Below are 12,626 nucleotides of genomic sequence, written 5' to 3'. Positions count from 1 at the left end.
GTCGGCATCTTGGCATATTAGAGCATTTCATAGCTTGTTTAAGCTGCAATTGAAACATTACTATTTCCAGTTCTATTCTAACTGCTTATTTTCTTGACATTAAGAAAAGGCACTAGCATGTCAAGTTGACCTGACTATTTGACTTTTGTGGCTAACACCTAACATGACATCAGGGCCTACATCCTGTCTGACAGAGCAGACAGTTGGCTTAAACCTGCAGTGCATTTGAGAGCAGGGACAAATAATGAATTGTAAAAAAAAACAACAACAACTTACTATTAAAATAAGACATCAGCCATAAAAAGCTAGGAGAAATATAAAATCTTCTACAGGATGTTAGAAAGTGATAGTGTCCAGTCCAAATTTACAATGACCTGCAATTGTATTAACCTCAATTGGCTTTTTTCACAGTCCAAAAAGGAGACATTTCTTTCTTCTTGTGACCTTTAGGACTCGTAACTCTGACCTGGACCCCAGCAGAGTTGACTCTGACTTGTACTTGGACTCAAGCATCAGCTGCTTGAAGACTCAGAAGATTGAGAGCAGGACTTGGACTTATTTATTGGAAAAGACTGATTTATTGTTATTGTTAGCATTTTATTTTGAAGCCCTAAAAATTAGTTTCAGGCAAGGACTGTCATGTGTGTTCACCTACATGTGCGTTCAGGTGCCATCTTGATCAGCAACAGTTCCTGCCAGGATGCCGAAATAAGTGCCATGAATACTCTGTTTCGCTTTCAAAAATGTTACAGTAAGAGCGAGCAAGAGCAGGGCAACATGTGCAATATGTAAAAGAACAATAAAGTGGAAGATGGGGACCAGCTCAAACTTTAACAGACATGTCCAGGAAGCACCTAGAAAAGTTTTTGATTATGTTACTGTTAGCAAGCTAATGGTATTGTTAGCAACTCAAGTAGGGCCAATGTTTGGTAGTTAACATTTTGATTTACACCCTGCAGGTTGCAAGTATCTTTGATAGTTTTGGACAACTTCAGTGATCTCACTGCAGCTGAAAGAGGAGTGTGTCTCCCCATTAAGGAAAGCATGGTGTGCTTTCACTCCCCACACAGTGCTGTAACTTCAAGGAACATTTAAGTCTCCAAACACAGCTGCAGGTTTGGTCCGAATCTCATTTAAATAAACTGAATGAGCGTTCTATACATTAAATAGGTCCCACACAGTCAGTTCGGGTTCATACAATGAATACTTAGGAGTGAAACACCCACCCTACTTTTAATAAATAATATAATTAATAATGAGGACTTGATTCTCCTTAGTCAAAGGAGACTGAACTCAGACTGTACTTAAAATAAATAAATAATAGGTGGCTTGAGTCTGGACTCAGACTCAAAGTGTTGAGACTTGACTACAACACTAGTACCTGATTATAATAAGGGGTTTCACTGCAAACTACAAAAAAGCTTTTCAGATTTTGTTGAAAACAATAAAGCATTCGCCTCATCTGTAACCTTACATCATACTAAAAGGTCTCATGGGTTGACTACTTGTGCAAGGCACTGAGTTGTGTCAGCCTTGAAATGTCTCTTTTTCTTCAAGGTCTGTTCAAAGAGTTGCAATCATTACTCCTGTAACATCTCACATTTGGACTCACTAAAACCAGAAGTTTGTTTCAAAAGTCTTGTAAATTTCTAGTTTATCAAGTGCATTCAAGTTTTTAAATGAAACATAGGCCAGCTATCTCTGTGCTACCTGTATGCCGTTTCAAAGAGATAAAATAACAGTGTTTACAATTTAAAGAGAAAGCGTATGATCTACAGAGAGCAGCTGGGAGGATAGGGGAGGTTCTCACTGAACTGTCATCCACATCCAGGAGGAAATCCCTCTCACACTCCCTCATCCGCACTCTGAAACCAAACAAACGTACTGATTAAAAATCCTGACGTGTTTCTCCTCCATAACAACTCCCTGTCATGTAAGGCGATGAGGTTTGGCGAGTTTTGACGACGGCTACAGCTGACACAAACACACATTGGCACTTCAGAAAGGGTCTAAAGAATGCTCGTGGCCCAATTCATCTTTCCGACTTGTCACTCGTGCCGGCCCACTGAGAATGCGACCCCTGGCCTGACGTGGAGCAAAGCAGATGGTGCTGCTGCTCTGTGTTGAAATACAGCTTTCCACACGGAAACTTCTGGTAGTGTAGATAATGACCTGTCCCAAAACACCTCAAAAAAAGATTGAAAGGGTGAGAGAGGATGGAGAGAGAGCTGTACATGGAGGGTCATGAGTTGAGCTGTGATATTCATGCCTCAATAACAAAGAATGGATAAAAAACACAAGAGTGTGGATTGTTGGCTGTAAGCAGAGACTGAGAAAATGAAAAAGTTAAGCTGAGCACAGTTGGGCAATCATTGTGGTGCCGAGTACAATTGTTAGAGCCTGCTGTTCAGGGCATCGACCACAGCCTTAAACATTTCTGAGAAACATGAAGAGGAACGAGGAAGGCCCGGCCACAGCTGCATGTTGGAGGGAACTGGTACAGAGTAAAAGGACAAACAGAACGAAGCAGCAATAAATCACAACCACCAAGAATGAAGTTTAAAAGGGGCCTGCTGGTTTGAATATGTCAGCGCTGGATGCTGCTTGTATCACTTAATGAGAGGAAATGAGAAACTGTTCAGAACTCTGCTTTAAGACGGCTGTTATTTTATTTGAGACAGAGTGGCAAGTTGTTCGTAAACATACAGATGAAGCCTCATTTACACTTCCTTATGCATGAAATAGATACAAGTTTTAAACCATATGACTGCCACTACCCACATACTCCCACCTGTCCTTTACAGTGGGATGGATGGATGGATTATCAGTGCATTCAAAAGAGGGCACCTCTACAGTCCAAACAGGGCGCTGGAAGCCGAAATACTCCCCACTTGAGTCCTTATTATTCAAGGACAATATGAGTAAACATATATCACAAATATGCAGCTTATTGTTAGAATATTCAAAGACCAACATAACAGCACTGAAAGATAGATGGGTGAGGGACTTGATCAATTTCCCCAAAGAACAAATGAGCAATCACAGCAAATTTACATTAACACCAAATATAGGCTTTGCAACTACAAACGTATACATAGGGCATATTTTACACCTGAGAGACTGACTCACATTAAAACTGATGTATCCCCTCTCTGCCCTTGATGTAAACTGGAGATTGGCACTCTAATACAAACAGTGTGGTCCTGCCCTAAGTTAAGACAGTGGTGGCTGGGAGTTGAGAATATTCTTGGGAAAGTAGTATTGCAGAATATTTCCTTGTCACCCTATTATATCAGAGGTAGCCCAAAGCTGTTTCACAAGACTGGAGACCCCTGGGTGGCCTTCTCATGCAATGTTTTTTATTTATTTCAATTATTTTCCAAATTGTAGATTAATACTGAAGACATCAAAACTATTAAATAATATGGTTTTCCCATAATGTGGATTACAACAGTAGTCAAATTGAGCTATCCAATGTATACTTACCCTACCTCTGAGCAACACAACTGATGGTCTCAAACATATTAAAAAGGTTAGTAATTCCATAAATTAACTCCTGACAAGCCACCTGTTAATTCAAAACCATTCCAGGAGACGACCTCATGAAGCTGATTGTGAGAATACCAAGAGTTTGCAAAGCTGTCATCAAGGCAAAAGGGGGCTACTTTAAAGAATCTAAAATATAAAACATATTTTGGTTTGTTTGACACTTTTTTGTTAACTAAATAATTCCATATATTTTCTTTAATAGTTTTGATGCCTTCAGTATGAATATACAGTGTTTCAAATAATGAAAATGAATAAAAACTGTTCAATAAGAAGGTGTTTCCAAACTTTTGACTGGTAATGTATGTGTATGTTACATTGGAAATTGAAGGTGCAGCTTCTCAGGTCATGGCATGGTTTTGTTCTATGATTTTGTTGTGCTCTATTGTGTTTTGTGTTCTGTTTGCATGAATAAGAATAACAAAAAATTGAATAAGAAGAATTACCGAAAACAAAAGAGGTCACCTCTCAGAGTCAAAAGTTACATCAGAGAAGAAGAGTATACGCTTCTGACTACAAACATGGCGGTAGTGGAGGAGGTATTAATTGTGTCTGATCAGAAAGGCAAAATTGGAGGTATCATTGTGGACAGCAAGGTAACATCAAATATTTGTTTATGATCTCTAACCATCTCAAACAATCTTTCATCAAAAAATTCTACCATTACCGTAAGTATTTTACTTAATTGCCTTATGCTGGTATAGCTTGAAATTATGGTCACACAGCTCAACACTACCCTTATGATTTCTGTTGCTACAGTAAGAAACTGACGACATGAATGCAAAGTACAGCAAGAGACTCCTTCTATATTCATATGGGTCATGATAAGCATCAACAGGCCTTGATAAGGTCTTTCCTCAGTTCTCTTTTCCACTTCAATGTATAGCAAAGTTTTTAAACCTAAACGTGTGGACTCATCTTTTGCTTAACATGTTGTGACCAGTTTGAAATAAGTAAGTTTGTGAAATCAATCCTCTTGTGAAAAAATAAGGGCTTTCAGCTTCCTTTAAAGTTACAGTAAGGAGTTTTGGCTGGTTGTCAAACAGACTGAAATTAGTACTTGTCTTTATGTGACCTATTAAAGTAAATTAGAACGTCAAAGGTTTGGATGATTTCTACATAGTAAGCTTCAATGCCTTTACCTGCTGCCAGCAGGTCGTGTCAGGAAACAGTATGGAGCCAAAACAGCCAATGTTTATATTTTCCACACCAAGATTCAAAGTGAGTGATACCACTGACTAGCCAAAGACAGCATGAGTACATTTTGCATCAGAAAACACTACTCATGCATCTACAGGACAAGATGTGCTTAGACACAGAACGTGCTGGTTTGTCAAAGGGGTGCTATATTCAACGTGAGCCAACAGTTTATCACCAGAGCTTAAAGATGATACTTTGCTATCAAAAATTCCAAACTGTACATCACTTGAAATTAACTGATGAATTAGCATGTGGTTTATGTGCAGGTCAGAAACAGACTTACTGTAAATTCAAACTAACGTCACAGAATTAAGAAAGCACTACTGCAGATGACCCATAATGCCTTGAGGTACCATACTGTTGCACTGTTGTAGACGAAAGCATCACAAACCCCCTTCCCCTTCAGTGATGACAGACCCACAACCTATCACCTCTAACAGGACATGACATGTCTGACTTCCTCCCCTCTGTGAGACACATGGAGAACAGAAAACAACCTCCTTCTCTGCAGCCTAAGAGAGACGTAGTACAAGGCATGATTGTACTGTTAATTTTTACTGTATAAAGAGTCTGTTTGTTCTTAATTTTCTACCAAAGTGTGCTGATGAGGGCTACCTGAAGGAGTAATATTATGTAAGATTCACATTCTTCTCTTGACGATGGAGCAGGAAAACAAGACAAGAAGATATGAAATTCATCGCGATGGAAAAAATTAACTGGAGGACTATGACGACGTAACGTTAAGTGGGAAAGAATATTTTCCGATCAACAGTCTGGTTGTTTACTGTAAAACATGCATCTCCTCCTTTATGCTCTTCTGCCTTTAGGGCAAATTCTTTGGTAAACAACATGGGCCAAAAGTGCAACTAAACACTCCAACATGATGGTAACAGGAGGTTAATTCTTAGACTAGCTTTCCCTTTGAAGCATCAAAGGAACGTCACAAAATGTAAATGTTTGCATTTCAGGTTTCTTTAAGATCATATGTCCAACAGGACCAGGCTGGATGTAATGTGGTAACAGCATGTAGTGTGGTAATGTGGTAAAACAGAGTTTGTATTAGTGCAACATATCAGTAAATGCATGTGATTGGCAGCATGCAAAAACACCTGATTGGTTCTAACTGGTGCAATATGCATATTGTAATACTGCTTTATATAAATCAGATGTGCTACAGCACACTGGCATTTAATTTTAACATCTGTAGGAAAATAAATCCAAGATCATTTTTCAATGAAGTGATGCTCCATTTGTGTTTTGATACTTGAAGTGTGACTCTAAGGTAGATCCAGTTCCTTTTTTACGCTGTCGTCTTAATGTGCAAGAAGCACAGACTATACTTTGAGTTGTCATAAATAAAAATGTTATGTTACTAGTGAGCAAAGCAAGAATATTTGCAAGATGTCATTCACATGTCTACCTCCAAACTGCAAGCAGAGAGCTCCATTTGCTTGTATTTTTTCTTACTTCAGGGATTTCTGGGTGTAGCATCCAATAAAGCAACTATTCACTCACTGTGAATTGGGTAAAAGAAGACCACATGATAAACTCAAAACATGGAAGATGGCTGATATTTCCAAAGCTTGCCTCCAAGGCACAAAACTACATTAAGTGACTAACCACAACCTAATTTTCTAATCTTCCCACCAAAACAAACTAAGAAAAATTAGAAGGGAGGACATCCTACAATGCCCTGTGGAAAAGCAGAAATTGAACTCAAAATATGACCTGTTTGACTCATCACCTCCCCTTGAACTTGGCAACAAACTCTCTAGAGAGCGGACACAGGGGATTGTCAGAATTAAATCACGTCAAAAACAGCTTGGCTCCATCAGTGCCTGGCTAATCCACTGCACTGGATCAAAGTCAGGCTGCAAACTCTGTCTGATGTGATGAGTGCTGGTGCTCGAGGAGAAAATACAGCGAGATGCAGAGAGTGAGAGAGAGACCTGAAGATCTTTAAGAGCAATAAGGTCCATCCTGATTGGTCAACACTCAGTCCCATTGTGGCACATTGATTATCCATGCATGCTCCAGAGCTGGAGACACACAATAGGAGGGAAAGGAAGAAAGAAAAAGAGAGGGGTACGAGGGGGAGTGGGTGAGGAAGGAGGAGAGCAGTTGAGCTAGACCCCCAAACTTTGAAGGCTGAACAATAGAAGAGTGAAAAGATGGAGTGAAAAATGAGAAATGAGAAAGTACAAGGCCTGCATTTTAATTTGGGTTTTTCTAGAGCTCTCTGCCAAAAACACACTCCACCTTTCAGCCCCAAAACTTTTTAAACGTTTCCTGCACACACAACATACCTGGCAAACTAACTTTGACACCAACAGCCTCTACCCCCTTGCTGTGTTTCCCACACAGTCTTGTCTTTCCCCCCTTTATCTCCCTTTACCAAAATCATTAAAACACTTTCTTGTAAGACAGCAAGGCACATGGCAAACACAAAAAATAACAACTCACCCAACCCTTCTCTCTCCTTCTCTTCTCTCTCCACCTCTCCAACTCTCTTCCTCTCTCAATCACAGCTCCAGCTGGTGAGCCTGCTGCTGCTCCCCCCTGGCCACGCCCCCAATTTAGTCATGTGACCATCCTACCCAAGTGGCTTCCTAGGCATTCAGCAGCCACACCCCTCATTCAGAGAAAGTGAATGGAGAACATTGTGGGAATAGCAGGCTATCTCAAACCACATGCGATTAGGAAAACCCACAAGAGGAAAAGCTGTGTGTGGGTCAGTTTAATCAAAATGAAAAACAGTGGGAGACTGGGTTTATGAAATAATGTAGCAGCATTCATTTTTATTATTTTTTCAGCTTGTGTGTCTGTGTTTGTACAAGAGCAAAGGCAATATCCTTCTCACTTGTCCTTGTGTGTGTCTATCTGCTCCCTCTCTCCCACTGATGGTTTCACAGAGGAGGGTATTGGATTTATGTGTGTGTGTGTGTGTGTGTGTGTGGGGGGGGGGGGGGGGGGGGGGGGGGGGGGGGGGTGATTGTGTGTGTGTGTGTGTGTGATTTTGTGTGTGTGTGTGTCCTGTAAACATTTGGTCATCCCCCTCCCTCAATCCTTAAGGGATAATTCTCTCTCTTCTGACATCAAACTCAAAACTAAAGCCGTGACTAAATTAGAAAACCTTTTAAAGTTATTTTTGTGTCTTTGCCTTTAACAATAGGGCAGCTAAAGAGAGATAAAACACAAGAACATGAGAAAGTGGGAATCTGTACAGTCTGCTCTACCAACTGAGCAAAAGTGGTGCAGACTAAAAAGAATAAAAACAAGTTTAATAATGTGTGAGATTTTTTAAAACATGCTTTTTATGTTCCTATGTTAAGAACTAGATTAAAAGATTTTTACAAAAACCATAGAGGAGACCAGGGTTGGCTGTCACTCTTTTTTCACCCACATATGAATTGCTCATGATCAGTAGGCTGTATCTTACAGGGGTAATTCTGTGTGTGTGTGTGTGTGTGTGTGTGTGTGTGTGTGTGTGTGTGAGTGTGTGTGTGTGTGTGTGTGTGTGTGTGTGTGTGTGTGTGTGTGTGTGTGTGTGTGTGTGTGTGTGTGTGTGTGTGTGTGTGCGTGTTTGTTCTGTTTAGTAGACATTTGCTATGCCAACATGGTTCAATACTTTTACATTGTACAGGAGGCATTAGCAATGGCCGTATGCACAACAGCCTCTGGAGCGACTAGAGAGACCAACAATCAATCTGAGCAACTCGGAGTGTGATATAACAGAGAGCAGACTTTATCCAAATCTCGTCGGCAGTACAGCAAACACACCATTCTTACCAATGAAAATACATCATCTAGTTGCTTGAAACGGTCTAGTAGTTTCAACAAACGTTCATGCAGGGAAAGTTGCTGTCTTGGTTGTTTATGAAATGGCTGAAACGACGCTCCTGTGTGGTTATCTTATAGAACCCGCCCCATTTCTAAATAAAAAATTATGATTGGTCGCATATATTTAAGATAGGTTGGAAATCTTTCAGAATGACTGAAGTGCCAGACCCTCCTGCGAAAATTGATATGAGATAGTATAATGATACAAGGGTAACATCAACTGTCTTTAAGAACTGTTTTGTTAAAAATTGGTAGCATGATTTTAAAAATTAGCCGACATAATATGTCCAACATTTTCTTTCAAGTTGCCTAACTTTAGCAACTATGAGACAACCATCCCCACCTGACATCTTGAAAAAGGTGTTATGCTAGCTACTACATGGCGTTAGCTAGCTAGCAGATACTAGACTTAAATCATAGCTAATACCTTCCACTTTTTGATAAATGTTTGCTTGAAAAATGACCTATTCTCTTAAAAAGGTTCAATCACAACATCTACATGAAAAAGTATTCTGACCCATTATGATCACTAAGTGTCTTCTCGGGTCAGTGTTTTATGTTCGCTCTATCTGGCTTGATAGAAATGAGCATCAGGGAAAACTTTTCTTATGAATATGATGAAACAGTGCCCTAATATTTGGCTGTAATGAGCCCTGTAACATCCAACCCAAGAGAAAACCAACTATACTCTTGTTTAACATGGTTTTACAGGAAGCTGGCCATAAAGTTAGCTTAGCATGAAGATAAGTTTAGGACCCAGATAAATCTGTTTGCATATTATTATTTTTTTGCTTTGGTCCTCAATTCTGTTCAGGAGGATTGTTAATGTGGCTGATTCATGTTGGACCAATGAGAACTGTTCAGAGCCATTTTGGAATTTCATGAAATCAACCAAAATACCTGCCACAGATGTAAATGGCTTGATAAAACTAACTGGCTGTAGTTTCATATTACCTACAAACGATAGGTGTTAGCCACTATATCACTTCATGTCTGATGTATTATTTCTAAAGTGAAATAACGGAAAAGGGAACTGGATGTACGAAGTAGCTAGCTAACTACATAATTGGTGTTTTACCACTACGAAACATTTTGTTGCTGTTTTAAGTCAAAAGGCATTTGTGTCCAGCCCAATTGATCAAGTCCCTAAAAATAAAAAAAGTGACCTGGGATGTTTGATGCTAAATTCCAATTGAGCATTGGTCAGGGAACGTCAGGCCACCAAAAGTAGGGGTAAATGGCTAGCTTTGCTTCCTCCGATGCCTTAAGAATTTGCTACCGCCAAAGCTCATTGAATAGGGATAGTTTGTAGTGGACAAGTTCTTAGCCAGGTAAAGTGGCTTCTTGAAATCTCCTATGGTGGAACCAGACTGTTTAGCCTTTTTCCTAGACTCGAGGCTACTCTAAACTAATTGCTCACACTTTCACTAAATTGTTATAGCATGTTCAGCAATCAAACTATTCTTTGTAGGGAGAAGAATTTCTTTGCAAACAGCCAAATGAAAGGGACTTTCAAGAATTGCTGTGCATGGTTTAAGCTGCTTTTTAAGTTGTTTTTTTTCAGTAACCTGCTTCCACTCAGCAGGAAAAAAAGATACTTAAGTATCAACAACTTGATTGAATCAAGCTGCACTGCAGTCAATATCGGCTACAAAAAAGCTGAACGTGCTTCCAAAACTAAAATGTTTTCTGGAAACGTATCGCTCTGCTGTGTTTCCAGTTTCACAACAGAGAGATTCACATTTGTCACAGCCAACCCCCTGTCACTGTGCACAAAGCTAATGCAGGAGACATGTGGAGATCTGTTATCTAAGAATAGTTTTATAACTAGATGAAGGTTCTGGTAATAGAATAGATTTAATATGGACTGGCTGGTTGGATAGAGGGATTAATTTGTTCCTTTTTTCTTTTTTATTGCTCAACTTTTTTCCATCAGCATACAGACTGAAGGCCAGAGAGAGATTTTCATAACATTCAGCAGAAACGGTTTCCTTCCTGTTAAAGCTGAGCCTCACAGTTAGATGTGGTTTAGCTGTAAAACATGAAAAACATCTATCTGTCTTTTCATACCAGGTATGTTTTGAACAGTATTGGGACATGTTAATTTTTTTTCAAGTCTTAAAGGCTCCATGTAAAAAATCAGTGTTTGATTTGATTGATCTCTGAATGATTTTACATTCACATGGATTTAAACAACTGGAGGTAAGCTTGCCTTGTTAGGATTGAGAAACTAAGCCCTGCTCAAAATAGAGCATAGTAACATACTTTCTCTGCACATACATATCTTACAATAAATCCTTTCAATAGGCAAACACAACCCTAGGCATCATATTTTAAACAACAACAAATGACCCATGTTTTCAAATTGAATGGCTCTAGTGTCAATTTTTCATCAATATATATAGACACACTGTAGAAAGACAGTCAGTCTACCAATGGGCCTCTCTCAACAAATTCTTTTTCCTGAGATTAGGATCCTAAATCTGCCAGTGGCACATCTCCAGTGTGGAAACAGGACAAACATTTAATGTTTTTGCTGTCTGGCAAGCCTGAATAACAGCCTTTTGGGGGTTCTGGGCAAGAAATCTGAAACATTCCTGCTCTATATATCTCTTCCAACGAAGACCAGCTTTTCCATATTTCTCTCACTAAACAATAAACAATGTTGCTGTTTAAACCTTTAACCTACCAATGTCTTCAGTCATCTTTGTCTCTTGTGGGAACCAAAGATCAAAGAAGAGTTCTGCTTTATGGTAGGAGTGATATTTGATTAGTCACCCTAAAAGCTTCAAAAGCAGCTTTGAGCCAAAAATAAATGCAATTAGATAAAGAGCCTGGTGATTTACTGTGCAACGCAGGGGACATGTCATTTTGTGTTTGTGGGTACATGCTATGTTTATTGTGTGTCTACAGTAAAAGTGAACAATCATTAAGTGATATATTTCAGGAAACTGGGCCCAAGTATTCATTTTAAAACAAACTCACTCGAGTTAGACACTTTTGCGGAAATGACACTCTCACTGCCGCTCTCCAATTCAGTGTTTTAACTTGTTTTTGTTGATGTTTTCTTGAAAATAAGGAACCACTTCAGCTCAGACTTTGATATAGCTTTGAATCATGTGGATACCAGAGGTAACCCAAAACTTTCTTGCGGAGATGACTTACTCGCTTTGAGCCTCATTTGGGAGCTCAGTGAGGTCAGGACTGATTGCTTCAGGCCACCAAATCATGGCAGAACACATATGGAGCTGATTTAAGGAGTCACCTACATGACTCAGCGGGCCGAGTGACTCAGTGACACATCCTGAAGGAAGAGAGGAAAGGAAGGAAAAGAGATGGAGAAAAGAGAAGAGGAGGCTAAGGAAATAAATGAAGTAGGACAAGGAGGAGGAGGAGGTGGAGGGAAACTGAAAGAACATCTGGCCTGGCCTGGCCTGGCCTAGCCTGGAAATCTATTGGGGAGATATCTGTGTCTGTTAGAGACTTCCTGTTGTGTGTTTTTGCTGTGGTTGCTCTGCTCCCCTGTGGCGCAAATGGAGACAGCATGTGTGATGAGTGGGGACGGTTTATCTCAACACCCAAAAGTGGCCTCCAGGACTCAGCCTCCCCCTCTGGTTGAAATCACAGAAGGGTAGGGATAGATCAATCTGTGTGTATTTTGTGAACTACTTCACAAATTGACAGTTAAGTTCTTCAGCCCTCCAGGTTTTATTCGTCAGCTTGCACATTTTACCTTAAGGTTACAATAACTCAGGCCTGTGTTTGCTTTTTCATCCACTATTTCATAGTTTCAAAAGTAAAACCTCAGAGCTGTTTTTATAATGTTCCCCACAAAGAAGATAAACTGCCCTGATTTTGGGGTCAGAGTATTTGTTTATAGGGAAGTGTTAGCCCACATTGTCTTTAGATCTGTTTAAACAGGCAAAGCTTTTCCAGCTGGACCAAGTACGAAGATGGATGGAGAAAAAGAGTGGCCCTTACAACTTGTAACTATAACAAAAGTATAATTTCTTTAAAATTAAACCAGAGAAACACTCAGA

General features: G+C 39.7%; 1 protein-coding gene across 4 annotated transcripts in view; it reads right to left on the bottom strand.

Annotated features, from left to right (window-relative positions):
• The window catches only part of sept9b (septin 9b), an 83,149-nt gene that overhangs the window by 25,745 nt on the left and 44,778 nt on the right, over positions 1-12,626 (bottom strand). The window contains exon 1 of one of the 4 annotated variants that reach the window (XM_034688404.1): positions 7,210-7,336. The exons of the other annotated variants lie outside the window; for them this stretch is intronic. The gene's annotated coding sequence lies outside the window, so the exon portion shown is untranslated. Of the gene's footprint in view, positions 1-7,209; positions 7,337-12,626 lie in introns of those variants that run through there. 4 annotated transcript variants of the gene reach the window in all.

This window comes from Notolabrus celidotus, chromosome 7, assembly GCF_009762535.1.
Source record: "Notolabrus celidotus isolate fNotCel1 chromosome 7, fNotCel1.pri, whole genome shotgun sequence".
NCBI lineage: Eukaryota > Metazoa > Chordata > Actinopteri > Labriformes > Labridae > Notolabrus > Notolabrus celidotus.
This window is presented reverse-complemented; position numbering and strand designations above follow the sequence as displayed.